General features: G+C 44.1%; 1 protein-coding gene across 5 annotated transcripts in view; it reads right to left on the bottom strand.

Annotated features, from left to right (window-relative positions):
• Positions 1-21,705, bottom strand: part of MBD1 (methyl-CpG binding domain protein 1) — a 152,096-nt gene that overhangs the window by 30,231 nt on the left and 100,160 nt on the right. The gene's annotated exons all lie outside the window — the stretch shown is intronic.

Raw genomic sequence — 21,705 nt, 5'->3', positions numbered from 1 at the left:
AACAAATGAGGAGGGATTATCAGTCACTGGGTGGCTTGTACTACTAACATTGAACATTGAACACATAAAATCATTTTTGGCTGACTATAATAAAATTCTTACCATCTTGATAGGTCCTTGTAGCAATACAAAAAACCAACAGGCTACTATTCTAAGCACCTATGCACCAACACTGGATGCCGATGAAGACATTAAAGAATTTTTTTACTCTCAGTTGGATACCATCCAAGGATAAAATTACCCTCCTGGGTGATTTTAATGCAAGAGTTGAATGAGATTTCGATTGTGACCTGCAACTATTGGGAAAGAAGGAACTGGCAACAGCAACCAGAACAGAATCTTACTTTTTACTATATGTGCAGTGCACAACTTTGTTATTACCAACACACACTTTCAACAAAAAAATTTAAAACATCATGGAGGCATCCTCGGTCAAACCAATGGCACCTCTTAGACTATGTCCGAGCAGAAGATAGCTGTGATATACTCCTTACAAGTGACAATGACTGCTGGACAGATCACCAATTAATACGCTCCACGATGGCTATCAAGATTATACCTCAACACAGTCTTCAAGGCACAAAATGAACACTCAATATCCTATTAAGCGGGGACTGCTACCAAATGACTCTTAAGTTCCAAGGAACACTGGACCAAGCTAAAAACATCCATTATTACAGCCTGTGAACAAACTCTTGGATACCAAACCAAGAAACACCAGGACTAGTTTTATGAGAAAGACAGTGAGATTGAATGCATCATTGACAAGAAAAGGAAGGCCTTTCAGATATCACAAAGATTGAAATATAATAAAATTATTATTAGTATTATTATTATTATTATTATTATTATTATTATTATTATTATTTATACACCGCCCATCTGGCTAGGTTTCCCCAGATTAAAATAAAATAATAACTGCACCACTAAGAAAAAAACTATGCCAACACCAAGGCTGAGGTTCAAAGAAGAACCAGAGAACAAAAGAACACCTGGTGGATAAAAAAAGCTCAAGAGACCAGCACTTAGCTGGCACTCAGGATGCACAGAGTTTCTTTAAAGCCACAAGAACCATCTATGGGCCAATAAATCATGGCATATGACCCCTACGCTCTACAGATGGTACCACACTTCTAAAAGATAAAAAAGCTATTGCATTGGGCTGGAAGAAACATTACCAGCATCTCCTTAAGCGCAACTCCCCAGTAGCTGCTGAGATCATCTCACAAATCCCGCAAAAACAAATTAGAGATGAGCTTGCAGTGTCTCCAAATCTTGGAGAGTTGTGTACAGCTATTAACCAAATGAAAAACAACAAAGCCAGTGAACCTGATGTTGAAGTCTTCAAAGTGGGTGGAATTGAACTTACACAACAACTTCACAAGCTCATCGAAAACATATGGGAGATTGAGGAGATCCCAGCAGACTTTAGGGATGCCAAAATTATCATGATAATGAAAAAGGTGACAGAGCGGATTGCAGAAACTATTGAGGCATCTCTTTATTAGCTGCAGCTGGCAAAATTCTTGCAAACTGTCTCTTAACAATATCCGAGGTGACCCTTCCTGAATCCCAAAATGGTTTTTGGCCTTCTAGGGGGACAGTGGACAAGATTTTCACCTCTTGACAGCTTCAAGAAAAATGCAGAGAGCAAAACCAACCCCTGTATATGGCATTTATTGACCTGACTAAAGCCTTCAACACTGTAAATTGCAATACCCTATGGACTGTCCTTGTGAAAATTGGCTGCCCGGATAAATTTGTGAACATCATTTGGCACCTTCATGATAATATGACAGCAACAACTGCAGATAGCAATGGCTTTCAAAGTGAACCATTCACAGCGGGATCAGAAGTTAAACAGGGTTGTGTTATCGCTTCAACTCTATTCATTATTTTCATTGCCATGATCCTACATTTTGTCAAAGGGAAACTCCCCACCGGGGTAGAAATGATATACATGATATACAGTGGTACCTCGGTTTTCAAACAGCTTAGTATACAAACTACTTGTAACCCAAATGCTTCAAACCCAGAAGGGAGTGTCCCGGTTTTCGAACTTTTTTTGGAATCCAAAGGTACTCTGTTCGGAGGGTGCACTTACGTTTTGAGTGCCACACTTCCGTTGCCTGCTCACTTGCCACCAGACCTGAGCTTCCCTTACTCAGCACCGGCTGTGCCAGCCACTGGCGACACCCGGAAGCAGAGAAGGGGGGCGTGGATGCTGCAGCCACAGCAGCGGCAGAGGGAACCAGCGGCGGGGAGCAGCAGCAACATCCTTTGCCTGCGCGGCACGGCCTTCCCTCGCTCAGTGATGGCCGCAGCAGGACATCTGGAAGTGGAGAAGCACTGTTCTGCAGCGGCTGGTGCCAAGCGAGGGAAGGCCGTGCCACAGCAGCAACCACCCCCTTCTTCAGTACTGGGTGACACCTGGGCCCCAGAGCAATGGCAAACAGCTCGCCCCCAGAAGTGACTGCCATGGCATCCCCTCGCAGGGCACAAGACGGCGTGGGCAGGATGCTGGTGTTCATCGCTGCAGTAAGAGTTCTTCAGTGAGGAGAACACACTCAAGTGGAGGGCGCTGCTTGTGCTCTGAAGAAGGTGAGGAAGGGGCGCTGGATGTTCGTGGGGAAGAGATCCAGAAAGGCTGGCCTGGGGGGCGGGGAGAGAAGCCGACTGGCTCCTCAGAGAGAGAACTTTTGCCTTCCTTTCCTCCCCCCCCCCACTTGAACTCCCCCTTCACACACCCCGCACGCTTGTCCCTCCAATGGCAATGGGTAGATCACTGCCAGTTTTTTATGCTGGGTAGTAGATTGCAGCCAAGAAGATCAAACCGATCCATTCTTAAGGAAATCAGCCCTGAGTGCTCACTGGAAGGACAGATCATGAAGCTGAGGCTCCAAGACTTTGGCCACCTCATGAGAAGAGAAGACTCCCTGGAGAAGACCCCGATGTTGGGAAAGAAGGAGGGCACAAGGAGATGGGGACGACAGAGGACGAGATGGTTGGATAGTGTTCTCGAAGATACCAGCATGAGTTTGACCAAATGCTTGTTTACAAAGCTATTGTACTACCAACCTTACTATATGCTTGTGAAACATGGACCACTTATAAACGCCATCTCCAACTCCTCGAAAGATTCCATCAACGGTGTCTCTGAAAAATTTTACACATCACTTGAGAAGACAGGCGAACCAATGCCAGTGTACTGGAAGAAACAAAGATCACCAGTGTTGAAGCAATGATTCTTCAACATCAACTTGGTTGGACTGGTCATGTTTTGCGGATGCCTGATTATCATCTTCCAAAAGAACTACTCTATTCCGAATTTTAAAATGGAAAGCGTAATGCTGGTGGTCAAAAAAAGAGGTTTAAAGACCCTCTCAAGGCAAATCTTAAAAAATGCAGCATAAACACCAACAACTGGGAAACACTGGTCTGCGAGTGATTTAGCTGGAGAGCAGCCTTTACCAAAGGTGTTATGGGCTTTGAAGACACTGGAACTCAGGACGAAAGGGAGAAATGTTCTAAGAGAAAGGTACGTTTGGCAAACTCTCACCATGATCAACTCCCGTCCAGAAAACTATGTCCCCACTGTGGAAGGATGTGTGGATCCAGAATTATTTGACCTGGAGGTGATCTTGTGTACACTATTTTAGAGTCTGATTCCGAACCATATAGCATATAAACACCCCACAAAAATCTCTTATCCCAGACAGTGAAAACTGAGCTGGAAAAAGAACATGACATAACAAACATTGTGTGGTATGCACAAATGATTGCAGTTATCAAGAAAAACATGGAAATACGTATTTGTGTCACCAAAGCTTTTAAGCATCCACACAGTTAGTTTTGTTACATTTATTTACGGGGGGGGGGGACCTGCAAAGTGGGGTCTGGAACAGACACCCTTGGATGTGTCAGCTCCACTCACAGTAGCCAAACACTGGAAGGATATGAAGGGAGGGACAGTCGATCACTGGCATCACAAAGTTTCATTTGTTGCCTTCCTTAGTTGAAGGGTTGACCTAAAGGAACCTCAGCAAAGTATGAGTCCAAGGACAAGGCAAAAGAAAGAACCAATAATATGGTGAGGAAGAGAAGGGTCTAGACTGGAGGTAGAGCATTAAGCAATGAAGGATGCTGGCCAGAAGCCAGAGCAGCTGGTGGAAGCGATTATAACTAGGCAATGAGAGAAAAAGGAGGGCTTTGCCGAAACAATGAGTGGCAGAGGCTAAAGAAAGGCGGAGAACAAGGGGAGAAAGAGGGAGCAGAACATATTCTGGAATTCTCTGCAGTTGGCAAGGCTAACATGGCACATCATCGGGTGTCCCATAAAGCTAGGGAGTTTAGTTTAGTGGATTCCATCTAGGAGAGGAAGAGAAAAGAAAGATGCATGGCTGCAACTGCATACAGCACCTACCTCGGTGCTTGCCTAGCCCTGCCCTGTTTGTTGTCATTTGAAGACATGCAGAACTATCCCAGAGTCTTGGGTCATCAGAGCCATTGTTTGTGCCCATTGGGCTGGTTCTCTCCCCAGCAGAGTTGGCTGCCTCCATGAGGCAACAACAAAACCTTGGTTGAACAATCCTTGTTCCGGGATTCTTCCTCTTAACCCAAGAGTGCCCAAAGCTGCTATCCCCAAGGCTTAGGGTCCCTCGGTTCAGACATACAAGCACTACATGCCAGGCCTTCTCTCCCCACCGCTTCTCCTTTCTGTAGAACCATTCTGCCCTTAAGCTCTCTCCCTTCTTCCCTCTCAAGAGAATTTCTTTCCATCGGGGAATTATCAATCCATAGTTAATGTCTCAAAGAGAAATTCAGCAGACAAAGCAGGGATGAGGAACCTGTAGTGCCCTCCAGATGTGGTTGGACTCTGACTCCCATCAGCCCCAGTGATTCTGCATTCAGGTTGCAGTCCGCCAATATCCAGAGGTCCACAGGTTTCCCATCCCTGCCTTAAAGGTCTCCATGGTTTGCAGGTTCCCCATCCTCAGGCTCAAGCCTCTCTAGAAGCTTTGTCCTCTGATCCTCCCATTGCCCACTCTCCATCTATTAACTGTAGTTAAAAGATGAGGATTGTTACACCTGCGACAAAACCCTGATGGCTCCTGGGTTTAGTATTTTACCAAAAACAAGTATTGTACAAGAGAGGTAAGAAGTTGTACACATTACATCACAATCTGTCAGGGGGAAAACTGCTGCACTTTGTACCCGTGAAAGAGGCTGGCATAAGACATTGCACTTTCTCAGGCAAAGTACATGCACCCAAGACTGAAAATTTCAAATTCATCTCCCCTACAACTAAACAACAACAACCACCACCCCAGTTTATAAAGTGCCACCATTTGCTGCTGTTGCATGACACTCCAGATCATCTCCCTGAGCCAACTGCCTCACTCTGTTTAATCGCAGGGCCAGCCAGGATGTGTCAATATGGACAGAAATCCTCATTCTATGTAACACAGTGATCTTTGAGGAGGTTTTCCTTTGATTTCATTTCTTCAGCAGCTGGGAATGAAACCTGAGCTGGAAACCCAGGACAAGGGGAAGTGTGGTTTCTTACCCTTTTCCTCCACTGAAAATCAGCTCTCTCAACTGCTTTGACTCCCTCCAAGGAAATACATATCTTTACTGAGCAAAATAAAAATGGCAAGTGTGTTACACATAGGTATGGATGAATCTGTCAGTTTTGCTTTCTCCCTATTTCTGTCCCCCCCCCCCCAATCTGAAGTTCAGTTCTCCATGTTTCTGTATAGGTTTGTTTGTTTGTTTGTTTGTTTGTTTGTTAAAGTCCATGTGGAAATACCTCAGCATTTTAATGCAAAGTTCTCTTAATATATACTTGTATGCAATTTTGCCTAATGTACACATTTTTGTAAAGCAATATCCCCAATATAATGTATTTTATATATTATGTGCATGAATATATGCATTTTGTAAACACTTTACTCTAGTGTAAATTTTGAAGGGTGGCTGTGTTTCAGTGTGTGTATTGTTTTAGAAAGTAAAACTTTGGTAGGTTCACCTTTAAATGTGAATGGAATTGGTTTTTTCTCTCATCCCTCACTATGCATCAACTCATAAGAAAGCCTTCTGGATTTTGGGATGCTACGTATGAATTGCTCTCCTCATGGACCTCCCAATGCAGATCCAGATGCTGCTGACTTTGATGGCTAAAAACATATGCCTTGACCAAAGCTTTTGGCTAACTGGAGATGGGAGTTGAGTGCCCTGCCCTCACTGATGTGATGGTTTTTTGTCAATTTGCTGTATTTTGATGTTTTTCTGTTTGAGTTTAATGTCATTTTGGTTTGGCAATATTATATTGTCTATGCTGTTTTATTGTAACATGCATCAGTCTGTAGTCAATGTAGCTTGTGGGATCAAATCAACCCCGGGGTAATGGCACCTCAAAGGAACTTGAGCAGCAGCTCCAGCCAATTAGGACATGGCTTGAGTGGAGATCCCCACCCTATATGCTGGCACACTCTTGGGAGCGAGATTATTCTGTGCAGAACAGTCAGGGCATATGGTGCCCTTTATCTTTGCACAGAAGGGAGGGTCTCTGCAACCTTGCCTTTTCTTGCAGGACAAGCTCCACCTGCCAACATACAGCATACCTGTTAAAGAGGCTAGGACCTGTGTCATAAACAGATGCTGAAGCTATGCAAGAAACTTGGGGGGATTCATACTTGGCCATGCATTTTAGTTTGCTGTCCTAATATAGACTTTAGCAGCTTATTCTGCTTTAGGCCTTTTATCTCTTTAACAGTTGCACAAGGCAGAGATGTTTGGCAAGTGTTGGGTTTTCAAGCCCCAGCAGCAGTGTGAGTGACATGACAATTAACACTTGCTACAAGGTACAAGGTCCAGTAGGACTAATGCTCAATGGGTTGGCCAGTGTTGGGATTGCCTTACATGACAATCACTTGGGGTTGTTTAGCAGAGAAGCACTGATGCATTGGACTGTGTGAGTTTTGACAGAGTGGATGTGTGTTCTAGGACTCAGTGATTGGAACTTGCCATTTCCAGGGGTTGAGGTGACACTAGCATTTAGCCTATTCCATCAAGAGTCTATTGGGCAGCTCCTCCTCTGCCTTGCAGGGTATAAAGGACTGTGTTGTACTTGCATAGCTGCCACTGTCAAGATGGTGACACCCAGCTTGGCTCTTCTCTTCCTTGGTATCATAGCGGCCAAGAATGATGCCATCATCATGGAGAGATGCAAACTGGCAGCCATCCTGAGGGACGAGGGCATGGAAGGCTTTGCGGGCACCAGAATAGAAGAGTGTGAGTGTCCCTTGTATTGTTCTGTGTGTACATGGGTGCACGCAGGAATGTAGATTTGTGGGGCAGAAATTATAATGAGAACTCATACTTCACTTGCACTTTCCCCAAACATGTGAACCAAATAGCAGCCAGCCTGAGAAATTCGCACTTCTCCAAATTTTGCATTGCAGTTCTACAACTGACAAATGAGTACAAAATAGTTTATGTTGGGGAAAGTGAGCCTAAAAATGTGTATATACATGAAAATAAATTAGCCAAGGTTGCTTATAAAATGTGCTTATTAGGAGAAATGTGCTCTAAAATGCTGGTGATTCTTCAGGGTTTATTTAAATGAATGAAGACGTAGAAATGTGGTAAACTGAACTGTAGATTGGAAAAAATGAAAAATCAGTAGATTCACCTGTCCCTGATCAGTAGCCCCTGCAGTCCAATATTGCCTGGCTGGACCATCCAGTCAGCATCCTCTTCTCACAGTGGCCAACCTGATGCCTGTGGGAAACCTGAAAGCAGGAGTCAAGCACAAGAACAACACTCTCCCCTCCTGCGGTTTCCAGCATTCAGAAGAATCGCTGCCTAGGACTGTGACGTGAAGCCACAAGGCCTAGCCACCCTTGGGATCTCTTTCTGCCTTCACACATTCGTCTATTCCTCTTTTAAAGCCATGTCAGCTGGTGGCCATCATGCTTCCTGGGGGAGCGAGTTCAAAATTATAGCTATGTGCTGTGTGAAGTACTTTTTTAAAAAAAATCTGTCCTGAATCTGAAACATTCAGCTTCACTGGATGACCACGACTTCTAGTGTTGGGGGAGACAGGACCTTTCTCTATCCACTTTCTTTGTGTCACTTTCTTTTAACTACATTTGACATGGTTCTCCCCTCTCCATGATATCCTCACAACCACCCTGTGAGGTAGGTTAAGCTGAGAGACTGTGGCTGATTGTGGATGAGTGATGATTTGAACTCTTGTCACCCAACTCAAGAACTATATGCCAGTTTCATATCATGAGTAAGAATTCCATCTATTTCTATACAGTGTTTACTTCCCTTTAGGCTACCCAAAATTATTATCCAGGGGCAGCTGCCTAATCCCCTCATCCCCTCCATTAGCCTTCCTTAACCCTATACATTTGTAATATTTGTCAATTGATTTTCAAAACAGCAGCCTTTTAAATAACTCATCAATCTGTAAGAGCCTATCTTAAATGCTACGTCTGGGACCCGCTCCAGTTCTGTACAATGAGGATTCCAAAGTTGAGATGTTTTACCTGCCTCAGGTGAACTTTAATCTGTTTGCTCCTGCCTCTAGGGATTTGTTTGGTGTCTCACACAAGTGGCTTCAACACATCAGCCCTTAACGTGGGGCCAACGGCCAGCAATTATGGGATCTTCTTACTCAGTGGAAGGTGGTGGTGCAGAGATGCCAAGACCCTGGACACACGTAACCATTGTAACTTGAGTTGTGGTGGTAAGAAGTTATATCCTTACAACCTCAATCCACTTTTGTGGGCTTGTGGCTTCTGGATGGAAATATAGCCAGTGCTGGAGATTGGTGAGGGAGCAGAGCTGCCCCAGACTTGTCAAGGGGCCCACTAGTGAAGTTCCCATATTGACTCTCACTTGTTGATGGGCCCAATGCCAAGGAAGAAGAGCTCCAGAGATCCTTTGCAATGGTGCAGGAAATCCTGGAGCACCCCGCCAACCTTGCACATGCATAGCAGCTCACATACAATGTCCATGCCTCTGAAAATATTGATTAAGTTCTTGGCTTCCTAGCCCTGTAAGTAATCAGTGTGTAATAAGGATAAAGTGGGACAGCTTTTGCGAACCTGTAGTCCTCCGGAAGTTTTGGATGACAGCTCTATAAGCCTGGCTAGATGGGAGATGTCTTCCAAAACATCTTGAGGACAATGGGTTGGTAAAGACTGGAGCAGGGGATATCAAGATTCACACGGGCTGAACTTTTGTTCCCCAATCAGCATAAAGTAGTCAGACAAAAAGTACTATCTTCGTACTCCTCTCAACTCCTCAATATAGCCAAAGATCAGGGGTGATGGGAGTGATTTATGGCTCAAAACATTTGGAGGGCACCACATTGGCTCCCCTTGATCAAATGCGCACTTTGAACTCAGGATGACATAAATTGGGAGAAGGAAAGCTCATCTCCCCACTGAAAACACTTAGAATAATATTTTTTAAATAATAATTTTATCATTTATACCCTGCTATTTGGGCGTTAGATCAACTTTCTGACCAATTGTTATTCAACAGTCTATCACAACTTTTCTACGATAGTCCCTTCTGCTTGCTGCAACCTAAACATGAGGGTCCTTCTCTCATTAGTTAACTCACACCATGTATTTAATGATAATTACTTTTCAGCTCATTCTCCGACTCTTCCCCCTCCCCCGACTCTCATCTTTCCTTCAGCTCTCCAGGATGACAACATTACAGATGACATTGACTGTGCAAAGAGGGTCGTGCAAGGAAAGAAGGGCTTCAAAGCATGGTAAACAGATAGCCTTTATCTAGGTCAGCTGTAGGATAGACCTATGTGACTTCAAACTCTGTTAGATACCCATCTTTTTCCATAGGTGCCTGGAGATCTTGTCTAGGTTTAGGAGCCAATCCTTATTTATGGTTGTCACCAACCCTGTTCTTTCCCCCGCGTCCTCAGACACATACAAGGAAGATGTATATGCCTATCCTCTGAGCTGGGAACTTTAGCAAAAGGTGGGACATTGCTGCTGACTGTAGACACCAAGGTTCTCTGCACCAAGTCAATAACCAATGTGGTGTAGTGACTAAAGTGCCGGACCAGGGATTTTGTGGGGATTAAATAAGGAGGGGGCGAACCATGAGCTCCTTGGAGAAAAAGTGGCTAATAAACATATTTTACTCAGAATATTACTCAGAGTAAACATATTTACTCAGAATAAATCCATTGAAATTAATGCGGAAATCATAACACAAGGAAATAATGCATTGGAGATCACCTACAATGGAAGAGAATCTGTGCCTGATCTTAGCTAAGAACATAAAGGATAGCTGAGCCAGATTGGATTGGATTGATCTTTATTACGGCCATTGGCCCATTACACGACAGTTTCCCATACCAACATATTATACTTAAAACTCCAAATTTAAAATCGCCAAAGCTTACAAAAGACAAACAGTAACCAAAGCAAAACAAAAACAAAAACCACCATCATACAAAACAGGAACCACCACCATACATTGCAATAAATTTGTAACCTATACATCACCCTCTACTCATAAATTAATCAGGGGTATCAATGGTGATATCGCCCAAAACATAGATCATGATTTAAAACAATGGTGATATCACCTAAAACATAGGTCATGGTTTAAAGGGGTTGTCCGAATCACACAGGAGACCGTTTCTCTTCTTTAGGGATAGGACGCTGATCAGGAATCTGGCAACCATGAGTGATTTTAGGGGGTCATCATCAATTAGTAGATATCTCAGTTTGGCTTCAATTGTGTCATCGGCAATTCCCTTAAGATATTGAGCAAGAAACTTGCTCCTGGCCGGTAGGTGAAAAGCACAGTCAAAAATTATGTGATGCAGCGATTCCGGTGCCCCACTGTTACAATCACATAAGAGCGATATCTGTCCATTGGAGAATCTATTTCTCAGCACGTTCGATGGGAAGGTGTTGAATCTTGCCTTTACAAAGGCATATCTATGAGCTGAGGAAGTTAAGGAATTCAAATAGTTTGGGAGCCTTAAGAGGGGTAATAAACCAAGATTTAGAGGTGAGCAGGTACCATTGCCCAAGATCATTTTCTGCTGCAAGTCCATCTCCTCTAGCTTACAGGTTACTGTTCTTTTAGCTGGGACTATGTCCTGCTCTAATAATTTGGATGGGGAAATTCCCATTGCCGTAATTTTCAGCTGTAAATTTTTTACCCATGGGCTCTGGAAATCATCTCTCCACATACATTGTATCAAGTACAAGTTTGGGAGATTGTGCCATAGAGATAACCAGTGACAGAGTATGTGCTTCCACAGAGCATTTTCCAGGGATACAATATTAAGTTCCATGCGTAACGCTGTATTACTTACACAGTTGGGTAGTTTCAATATCCCTCTTAAGAACTGATTTTGAATGACCTCCAGGTGAGATAGGTTGGCAAGGGTCCCCCAGATTGAGATGGCATAAGCTATTGTCGGGATCACCTTGGCCTTGAAGACTTTCAGCGCCGATGGGATATGAAGGGCCCCATCGGTGAAGAAGAATCGCAAGATCGCCAAGGAGATAGCTTTGGCTCTATTTGTAACATAGGCTACATGGGCCTTCCATCTGAGGTTATGTTGTAACCAAACTCCCAAATATTGGAATCTATAGACTTGTTCGATGACTCTCCCATCAATTCTCCAATTATGGAGTTTCCGGCTCTTTGAGAAAATCAGGATCTTAGATTTTCCATAATTAATTGTAAGGGAGTTTGCGCTACAGTATGATCCAAAAATTTTTAGGGCCCTCCTGAGACCTACTCTAGAAAAAGAAAGAATGACTGCGTCATCCGCATATAGTAACAAGGGGCAGCGATAGAGTGCTAGGCGGGGTGCATGAATCCTTTCTTGGGCCTCTATTAGGGGAGTCCTCATGTCACTTATGAACAAATTGAACAGGAGTGGAGCCAATATACAACCCTGTCGGACACCTCTGTTAATGGGAATTGAATTCGTGAGATCACCCTCCGGGGTGAATCTCACTCTGGCCGCTGAGTTCTCATGGAGTTTGATTATTAGCCAGAGAAGCCTTCTGTCAATGCCCCAGCGGATGAGTTTTTCCCAGAGGATGCTCCTGGGGATACTATCGAATGCTGCCTTTAGGTCAATGAATGCTACACAGAGTTGGCCATCCTTTGGGGTGGAGTATTTCCAGGCAAGATGCTGTAAAGTTAGAATGTGATTAATTGTTGACTGTTTTGGGCGGAATCCAGCTTGTTCGGGCCCAATTAATTTTTTCTCTTCGGCCCATTGGTTAAGTCTGATCAACAGGAAGCGGGCATACAGTTTCCCCACTATTGAGAGCAGACTGATGTTTCTGTAATTCCCCGGGTCATCTGGTGAGCCCTTTTTGTGGATTGGAACGATAACAGCGTCCTTCCATACTTCCGGGATCATTCCAGAGTTGTTAACGGCATCGAAGATGGTCGCCAGAACTTTGGCCCACCAGTCCGCGTGGTATTTTATTGCTTCTGCCGGGATCAGGTCTGGCCCAGGCGCTTTCCCTGTTTTGAGTTTAACGATCAGGTCATGGATGTCTTCTGGATCGGTGGGGGGCCAGAGGGGAAGCTGATGTTGAAATTCATCTCTTGTGTTAGCAATACAGTCAGTTGTGGCAAAGTAATTTTTTAAGTAAGATTCCCAAACCGGGGCAGGAATAATAGTCAAAGGGTATCTTTTAGTTCTTTTATTTACCAGGAGCCAAAATTGTCTGGAGTTCCGTGATGATGAGGCTTCTATGATTGCTCGCCATTGATTCACTTGCCATTCCTGTCTGGCTCCCTTTTGAATTTGCTTGTAGGCCGATTTTGCTTGGAAATATTCTTTTGGCAAGACCGTTGCCCCGGAGGCTTTATACTCTTTGTAGATGTTACCGAGAAGTTGTCTAGCCTGTTTACAAGCACTATTGAACCACAATGCACCTATCTTCCTTTGTGTTCGATTTATTTTATGCGTCGGGACAGAGAAAAAAGACGTTAGATCTTCCGACAGATTCGAGAATAGTCTTAAAGTTTGGTCATAATCATAATAATCCTCGGTTAAGCCTGAATATGCTTGTTTTAGTCCTTGTTGGAAATATGCTGAGTATTTTTGGGCCTGTAATTCGGACCACTTTACACTTTTGATTTGCAATACTGAGTTCATAATCAGATGTGTTGGGTGTCTGTTTCCATCTGGGGTCCAGTCTATAGTCATTGTGGCGACCAACGGTAGGTGGTCGCTCAGATGAATATTTTCAACTTTGAAATGGGAAACTCTGGGGAATATGTCATGAGATACTAATATATAATCCAGGACACTGTTTGCAGAGGAGCTTATGTGTGTAAACTCGCCCGGTACGTCAGGCAGGCAGTTCCCGTTTAGAATCACTAAGTTTAGACGTAGTACCAATTGGTAAAGAAGGGTTCCCGCTTCATTTACCCTTTTGTCTTTGGAAAGTCTTTGATTATGGAGGGAGAGGTCATTAATGAATTCTGGGGTTATCCACCATTTGGCTTTGATTAAAGACTCCCAGTTTGTTGCAATGCGAGCGTTGAAGTCCCCTGCTATAACATTGGGTATATTGGGGTATTTGGAGTGGCAAAAAGTGAGATGTTCCTCCAAGGTTCCCCATTTATTGTATAAGTCTGCAATATTGCCTCCAGGAGGAAGATAAACATTTGTTATAACAAGTTCAAAGTTTTCCCCCGTAATCAGGGCTGTAATTGCAAAGGTGGAAGCATTTACAAGCGTGAGTTTTGCCTGTATTTTCAAGGAAATTGCTATAACTAATCCTCCTCTGGGCCGGCCTCCTTTAGTAGACGGGCATGCCGGTAATGATGTAACATCAAAACCATTAATATCTACTCTCCCCTCTTCCCATGTTTCCTGCAAGAGAATTACTTGGTGTGAGTTTATTAGTTTTACAAAGTCCGGGTCAGATTTTTTCCCCTTCCAACCTGCTATATTCCAGCTTAAAAGGGAGAACGGGGGAGGATTTGACTGAGGTTTGGGTAGTCACAATAGAGAAGGGGAGAACGCTGGCCTTGGTGGGTTGACAGATTTAAAGAAGTCAGTAATTTTCCTTTGACTAATAGTAGATGACTTCTCTCCTTTTGGCGCAGATGTACCTCTTGAGCTATTTGTAATTATGCTCTGCTCAGCCGGTCCTATAGGGGTAGTGTCCTGATTTGGTCTAGTCTCCTCTCTGAAATCCCTTGTTTTATCAGAGAGCTTATCACCTAGGGGAGCAGAGATTAAGTCGGTACAAGTTTTAACTATTCTTAGATTTCCCTTCCGTGGGTATGTCATCTTATTTATATGGCCCAAGGGGTCTTCTGTCCAGTCCATATCGATAGCGGTTTGAGCTTCTAAATCGTCAACTAGAGATTCTCCGCCCGATAATGATGACTCCAGGTCAGGCATTGAGGAGTGTGTCGAAATTTTGTTTACATTTTGCTGTTCTTTAGTAGGTGTGACCATTCCGGCTGGTGCCGGAAGAGCTGGTTCCAGATTGACTAATAGGGGTGGCGAGACGATTGTCTGTATCGTTGCCTTGGATTTTATGGGCCTATTTTGGGGCTGTGGGCTAAATTTGAGAAGGTCCACTGAGCCTCCAATGGCACTGTTGGTTTGAATTTCTTTGTTTCCTATTTTGCTTTTGGCCTGAGACATCTTCTCTCTTAGTTTATCTAATTTATTTATTATTTTTTCTTTTTCTTGTGACTGTAGTTCGTCAAATGAATTCATAAGGGCGCTTTCATCATTAGATATTCTGGAATCACCCAAGTTCGTTCCTGGATGTGGACTGCAGGCAATCTCCTCCGTTCTCTGTGGGGAAAGCAACATCTCTTTGTCTGGCGATTTTGTAGAGCTTGTTCCTGGATCTAATGTCTCTCTCTCTTTTTCCACAAGTAGTGGTTTTACTATGCTGTCCGCAAAAACCCTTGTGGGTATGATTTTTGTTTTTATGAATTTCCATTTTTGTCTTATTATTAATAAGGGTAGTCTCAGCGAACGGAAGGCTAAAATAACTTTGTAAGGGCCATTTGATTGAGTTAGCGGGAGTAAGGCATGAAGATCAATATGAACTATGCTTGTTCTCAAGATTTTACTTAGGGCAATTTTAGCTCCTTCCAAGCTTGACCAGTCCCAAATCTCAGACCTTATCGTTAGGCACACCTTCTTAGGTTGCAATGTTAGATTTTGCTTACACATGAGGTCGTTTAGTTTGTATTTTCTCATCCCCTTTGCCCCAGAGTTTGATGGGGCTATCACTGGAGGTCCCCTCTGGTAGTTATTTTTGAGGGCAATTTTGGCGTCCATATCCATCACTTTTTCCGTTAGCTTGGAAATTGAGCACGTCAGAAAGTCTATCTTTTTAAATATGCAGTCCAGTGTCCTAATGACTAGTTGTAAATGGGAGGACTCATTTCCCAGCTGGTTCTCCTTATCCTGGATCTTTTCCCCATCCACATCGGGCCCACCCTTGTTGGGAGTGCTCGTTAAGTTACAATTGTGTAAGGTGGTATTTTGGGACTTGGGAATGTTATTAGCTACATCCAAGTCACTTAGTGGAAGAAATCTATTGTATGTGGTAACTGCTGCTTGAAAATTTGGCTGATCTCTTCTTCCTTTAGCTTGTAGCTTGGGGCTAGGGAGAAGCAGTAATTCCTCTGCTTCTCTGAGGCGTTTCCTCTTGCCCATAGCCACAGTAGATATGAGCTAAATAATGTGAGTAATACAGAAGAGAAGAAGGGGACTTCCTACCACAGTCAATGATTTAGCTGTACAGCTGAGTATTTAACTACAGGGATTTCTCCGCAGTTCGTTGAAGAGTGCTTTGTGAATTTCCAGGCTTTGTTTTGTTTAGTTTAAACTTCCGTCTCCTCTCTCTTCACCCCTCTCTGCCAAAAAGACTTCTTCACCTCTCAGAGTGTAATTCCAGCAACCCGAAGCCTCACAGCCTCACAGCTTTCCACTCTCGCTGTTAGGATGACGAAGTGCAGCTGGAGAAGACGTCTCAAGAGGGAGGCTGGGTCCTCAAGCCCGTCGGGTTCAACTGCCCGCCCAGGCCTATGATCTCCTCTGGTCCTCCCCTGACCTGGCTCCAAAACTTCGGCTTGGCTCTTTCCCTTCCCCGAGTATTAAAACTCCGCTCAGGCCCTGTCTCCAGGCTACAGCTACCGCAGAGGTGATCCAGTGCCCAGGAGTAATTTTAACCAACGCTTGCCTTCTAGTCTTCCTGCTCCGGCGGTCAAGATTGATGGCGTCGTTTGTTATTCCTTATCTGCGAAGCGCTGACTCATCTGGCCGGTGGGGGAATTCAATGGGTGGGTTGCAGAATATCCACATAGGACTGGAAGAGACTCCTGCCCGCTTCTCTCGGCGGCCTCCACTCTGTTTCCCTGATTGTCTTGTTGCAGTAGGCAACCTCCCACAGCCAAATGTCAATAAATCAGTGAGGGGTTGCTGCTCCCTCGACAAATTGGGGAGTAAAACAATAAAACAATAAACTAAAAGCGAAGTGAAGCGAGGAGGTAATAAAACAGCTAATAAAACGTTAAAGCTGAGTTTAAAACCAAGAGGTGGCTAAAAACTACGTAAAAACTACTTAAAAACTACTTAAAAACTTAACTAAAAGCGGAGGAGTCTGATTAGGCAGCTGTCTCCGTCGCCATCTTCCCTCCTCCATAGCTGAGCCAGAGATGTCATCCAACTCTGTAAATGAGTGCCACCAATGCTGTTCCCACACTGTGGCAAATCAGGAGAAATGTCCCAAGTCCCATGCTTTTTTTGGGGGGGGGGAGCTTTATGCAGAGCTGCCAAGGTGGGGGACTGCTGCTCCTACTCCTCTCGCCCTAGATTTAATTTTTTTTTGCTGCTGCTAACGCAGCCTGTTCTTCCTCAGAGTTCTTCCTGCATTCTGGGCAAGGTGGCTGTGCTGCTGCCACTTTACCATGGGGGCTAGACATTTTTGTTTTAAAAAAGTAAAAAGTTTGGTTTTATTCTTGAAAAGATTTTCTAGCTGCTGCAGCAAAGCATAAACAGTATAGACACTCACCCAGAATGCAGCATTCCTAGGAAGGAACTGGCTTCCTCAGAGTACATCTACTTGTTACATGTTTTCTATCCCAAAGTACAAAAGGCTTTTTGTTTGCCCACCACTTTCCCTGGAAAAACCTGCTGTTTATTGCTGTATTAGAAGAAAAAATCAATCCACAGAAAACCTGACTGGCATTTGTTCCAATTCTGCAGGAAACAGCAGCTTTTCCCAGGGGAAAGTGGCAGACCAAGCTGAAATGTGGATGAGCCCAGCATGGCAGCAAAACTATTTTAATTAGGAAGGACAGGATGCAGAGTGGGGGCAGCAGCAGGAGGTGGCCCCATACGGCGAGTGCCCTGGAGAGCCCCACAGAAAGGCAGGCAAGTGGGCAATTGAGTGTGATTTGCCCTGGGTACCAACCCTACCCAACCAGATAAATAACAAACAGCAATGGACAAAAATATTCCAACTATAGCATAAACACTTGTTTTATGGCATTCATGCAGGAGCAGGAGCAGCACTTTTGTCTCCCTAATTATGCATCTTTTGAGTTGTTTGACCAAGGTTTTCTCATTACAGGAGAGCTTGGGGGAAATATTGCAAGGGACAAGAAATGAAAGAATATGTTGCACACTGTGATCTTGAAAAAATCACCCCTATGACACTGGTCCCAGCAACAAAACTTCATCCAAACGCTACCACCCCCCCAATGAAGAAGGATCAAATAACTCCTGTGACACTGGTCCCAGCAACAAAACTTCATCCAAAAGCTACCACCCCCCCAATGAAGAAGGATCAAATAACTCCTGTGACACTGGTCCCAGCAACAAAACTTCATCCAAAAGCTACCACCCCCGCAATGAAGAAGGATCAAATCACCCCTATGACACTCGTCCCAGCAACAAAACTTCATCCAAAACCTACCACCCCCCCAATGAAGAAGGATCAAATAACTCCTGTGACACTGGTCCCAGCAACAAAACTTCATCCAAAAGCTACCACCCCCGCAATGAAGAAGGATCAAATCACCCCTATGACACTGGTCCCAGCAACAAAACTTCATCCAAAAGCTACCACCCCCGCAATGAAGAAGGATCAAATCACCCCTATGACACTCGTCCCAGCAACAAAACTTCATCCAAAACCTACCAACACCTCATTGAAAGAAGATCGGCTGAAGACCACTCTCCCAGCAAAGGGTCCCCCAAAACCTACTGTCCCAGTTAAGGAGCCCACAAAAGCCATGATCCCAGTCAAGGCTCCCCCAAAACCTACCATCTCAATCAAGGAGCCTGCACGCTCCACTCTCCCTGAAAATGGTCTCCCAAAATTCACTGCCTCATTGAATGAAACACCAAAATCCATCATCCCAGCCAATGGACATCCCAAACTGACTGTGCCAGTCAAGGAATCCTCAATCTCTACTCTCCCAGCTAATGTTCGTCCCACACACATTTTGAACCAGGACGACAAATAGTGGCAAGACTCTGTGCTTTTAAGTTAAAAGCCCCAAACTTCCACATACACGTCATGATACTGCCTCAGTTTTCCAGATATGGATACACCCTCACATCTACTTCTTTTTTTAAAAAAATGCTAACAACTGAATTTTAATCTTTCACACTATTTGCTTGTAAATTAATGTTTTCTGCATCAAGAGAATGTTCCCAATAAAATTTACCATCTAATTTCATATGCACGTCTACAGACAGCAAACTTCATAGAATCATAGTGTTGGAAGAGACCACAAGGGTCATCGAGTCCAACCCCCTGCCAAGCAGGAAACACCATCAGAGCACTCCTGACATATGGTTGTCAAGCCTCTGCTTAAAGACCTCCAAAGAAGGAGACTCCACCACACTCCTTGGCAGCAAATTCCACTGCCGAACAGCTCTTACTGTCAGGAAGTTCTTCCTAATGTTTAGGTGGAATCTTCTTTCTTGTAGTTTGGATCCATTGCTCCGTGTCCGCTTCTCTGGAGCAGCAGAAAACAACCTTTCTCCCTTCTCTATGTGACATCCTTTTATATATTTGAACATGGCTATCATATCACCCCTTAACCTCTTCTTCTCCAGGCTAAACATGCCCAGCTCCCTCAGCGGTTCCTCATAAGGCATCATTTCCAGGCCTTTGACCATTTTGGTTGCCCTCCTCTGGACACGTTCCAGTTTGTCAGTGTCCTTCTTGAACTGTGGTGCCCAGAACTGGACACAGTACTCCAGGTGAGGTCTGACCAGAGCAGAATACAGTGGCACTATTACTTCCCTTGATCTAGATGCTTTACTCCTATTGATGCAGCCCAGAATTGCATTGGCTTTTTTAGCTGCCGCGTCACACTGTTGGCTCATGTCAAGTTTGTGGTCAACCAAGACTCCTAGATCCTTTTCACATGTACTGCTCTCAAGCCAGGTGTCCCCCATCTTGTATTTGTGCCTCTCATTTTTTTTGCCCAAGTGCAATACTTTACATTTCTCCCTGTTAAAATTCATCTTGTTTGTTTTGGCCCAGTTCTCTAATCTGTCAAGGTCGTTTTGAAGTGTGATCCTGTCCTCTGGGGTGTTAGCCACCCCTCCCAGTTTGGTGTCATCTGCAAATTTGATCAGGATGCCCTTGAGTCCATCATCCAAGTCGTTGATAAAGATGTTGAATAAGACCGGGCCCAAGACAGAACCTTACTGTGTTGGACTCAGTTATATTGTGTGGGCCAGTAATATTTAGATTCTCCCTTCAGCCCCACAAAAGGCCTCTTCAGGAGATCTGGAACAGCAAGGAAAATAGTGCTGCAGAGGGAATTGGTGAAGATTTCCACCTGGCCCTCTTCCTCCAGTGGGAAGTCTTCATTTTTCACAGTCATCATTTTCACAGAGGGGCAAATCCAGATTACACTCAAGGGTGTGAGATGTTCACAATGTAATATGAAATTTATTGTCGTTTAGTTGTGTCCGACTCTTCGTGACCCCATGGACCAGAGCACAGCAGGCACTCCTGTCTTCCACTGCCTCCTGCAGTTTGGTCAAACTCATGCTGGTAGCTTCGAGAACACTGTCCAACCATCTTGTCCTCTGTCGTCCCCTTCTCTTTGTGCCAACCATCTTGTCCTCTGTCGTCCCCTTCGCTTTGTGCTCTCCATCTTTCCCAGCATCAGGGGAGTCTTCTCTTCTCATGAGGTGGCCAAAGTATTGGAGCCTCAGCTTCACAATCTGTCCTACCAGTGAGCACTCAGGGCTGATTTCCTTAAGAATGGAGAGGTTTGAACTTCTTGCAGTCCATGGGACTCTCCTCCAGCACCATAATTCAAAAGCATCAATTCTTTGGCGATCAGCCTTCTTTATGGTCCAGCTCTCACTTCCATACATCACTACTGGGAAAACCATAGCTTTAACTATACGGAGCTTTGTTGGCAAGGTGATGTCTCTGCTTTTTAAGATACTGTCTAGGTTTGTCATTGCTTTTCTCACAAGAATCAGGCGTCTTTTAATTTCGTGGCTGCTGTCACCCTCTGCATTGATCATGGAGCCTAAGAAAGTAAAGTCTCTCACTGCCTCCATTTCTTCCCCTTCTATTTGCCAGGAGGTGATGGGACCAGTGGCCATGATCTTCGTTTTTTTGATGTTGAGCTTCAGACCATATTTTGCGCTCTCCTCTTTCACCCTCATTAAAAGGTTCTTTAATTCCTCCTCACTTTCTGCCATCAAGGCTATGTCATCTGCATATCTGAGGTTGTTGCTAGTTCTTCTGGCAATCTTAATTCCGGCTTGGGATTCATCCAGTCCAGCCTTTCACATGATGAATTCTGCATATAAGTTAAATAAGCAGGGAGACAATATACAGCCTTGTCGTACTCCTTTCCCAATTTTGAACCAATCAGTTGTTCCATATCCAGTTCTAATTGTAGCTTCTTGTCCCACATAGAGATTTCTCAGGAGACAGATGAGGTGATCAGGCACTCCCATTTCTTTAAGAACTTGCCATAGTTTGCTGTGGTCGACACAGTCAAAGGCTTTTGCGTAGCCAATGAAGCATAAGCACATGTTTTTCTGGAACTCTCTAGCTTTTTCCATAATCTTATTAAATCACCTTAAATAAATATACATGCAAGTGGTTCATTATAAAACTGTTTATAAATAAGGCAAGGTAACAATCTCTGAAAAATAATTTTGTAACCATCACTGACTTCATATTAAACACACAGCATCAAAAATAAACTTGAAAACTTCTTGTTTGCTAATTTAGTTTTATTGGATATAAATATAGCCATGGTGATATTTACCCAGTACCTGTGCCTTGAGGGCTAAATTAGGTGTTGTCTTTTAACATCCAAGGTTTTTTTTAGAATAGAAATTCCATCAGCTGGACTGCAGTGGGCATGGGGAATTGAAGTCCTTCCTCCCTTGCAGCATTCCTGATAAAATCCCTCTGGAACTGGCATTTGCATTGGGAGGAAATCCCCCATTAGCAATGCACCTTGTCTGACACTTAGAGGAGCCCTCCACCTCCTGCATTTTTACCCAAAAATATATACCGGTAGTTAACCAAGTTAACATTGTGAAAACTTACAGCTGCCCCCAAAGGAACCGAGAACTTGCGGTCATTTGCACTTTGGTGCCACCCCCTGCTAACTTTCTAGTAT

Source organism: Podarcis tiliguerta (assembly GCF_965153285.1).
Source record: "Podarcis tiliguerta genome assembly, chromosome: 17".
Lineage (NCBI taxonomy): Eukaryota > Metazoa > Chordata > Lepidosauria > Squamata > Lacertidae > Podarcis > Podarcis tiliguerta.
Note: the sequence above shows the minus strand (reverse complement) of the source record. Positions and strands in the feature narration are given on the sequence as shown.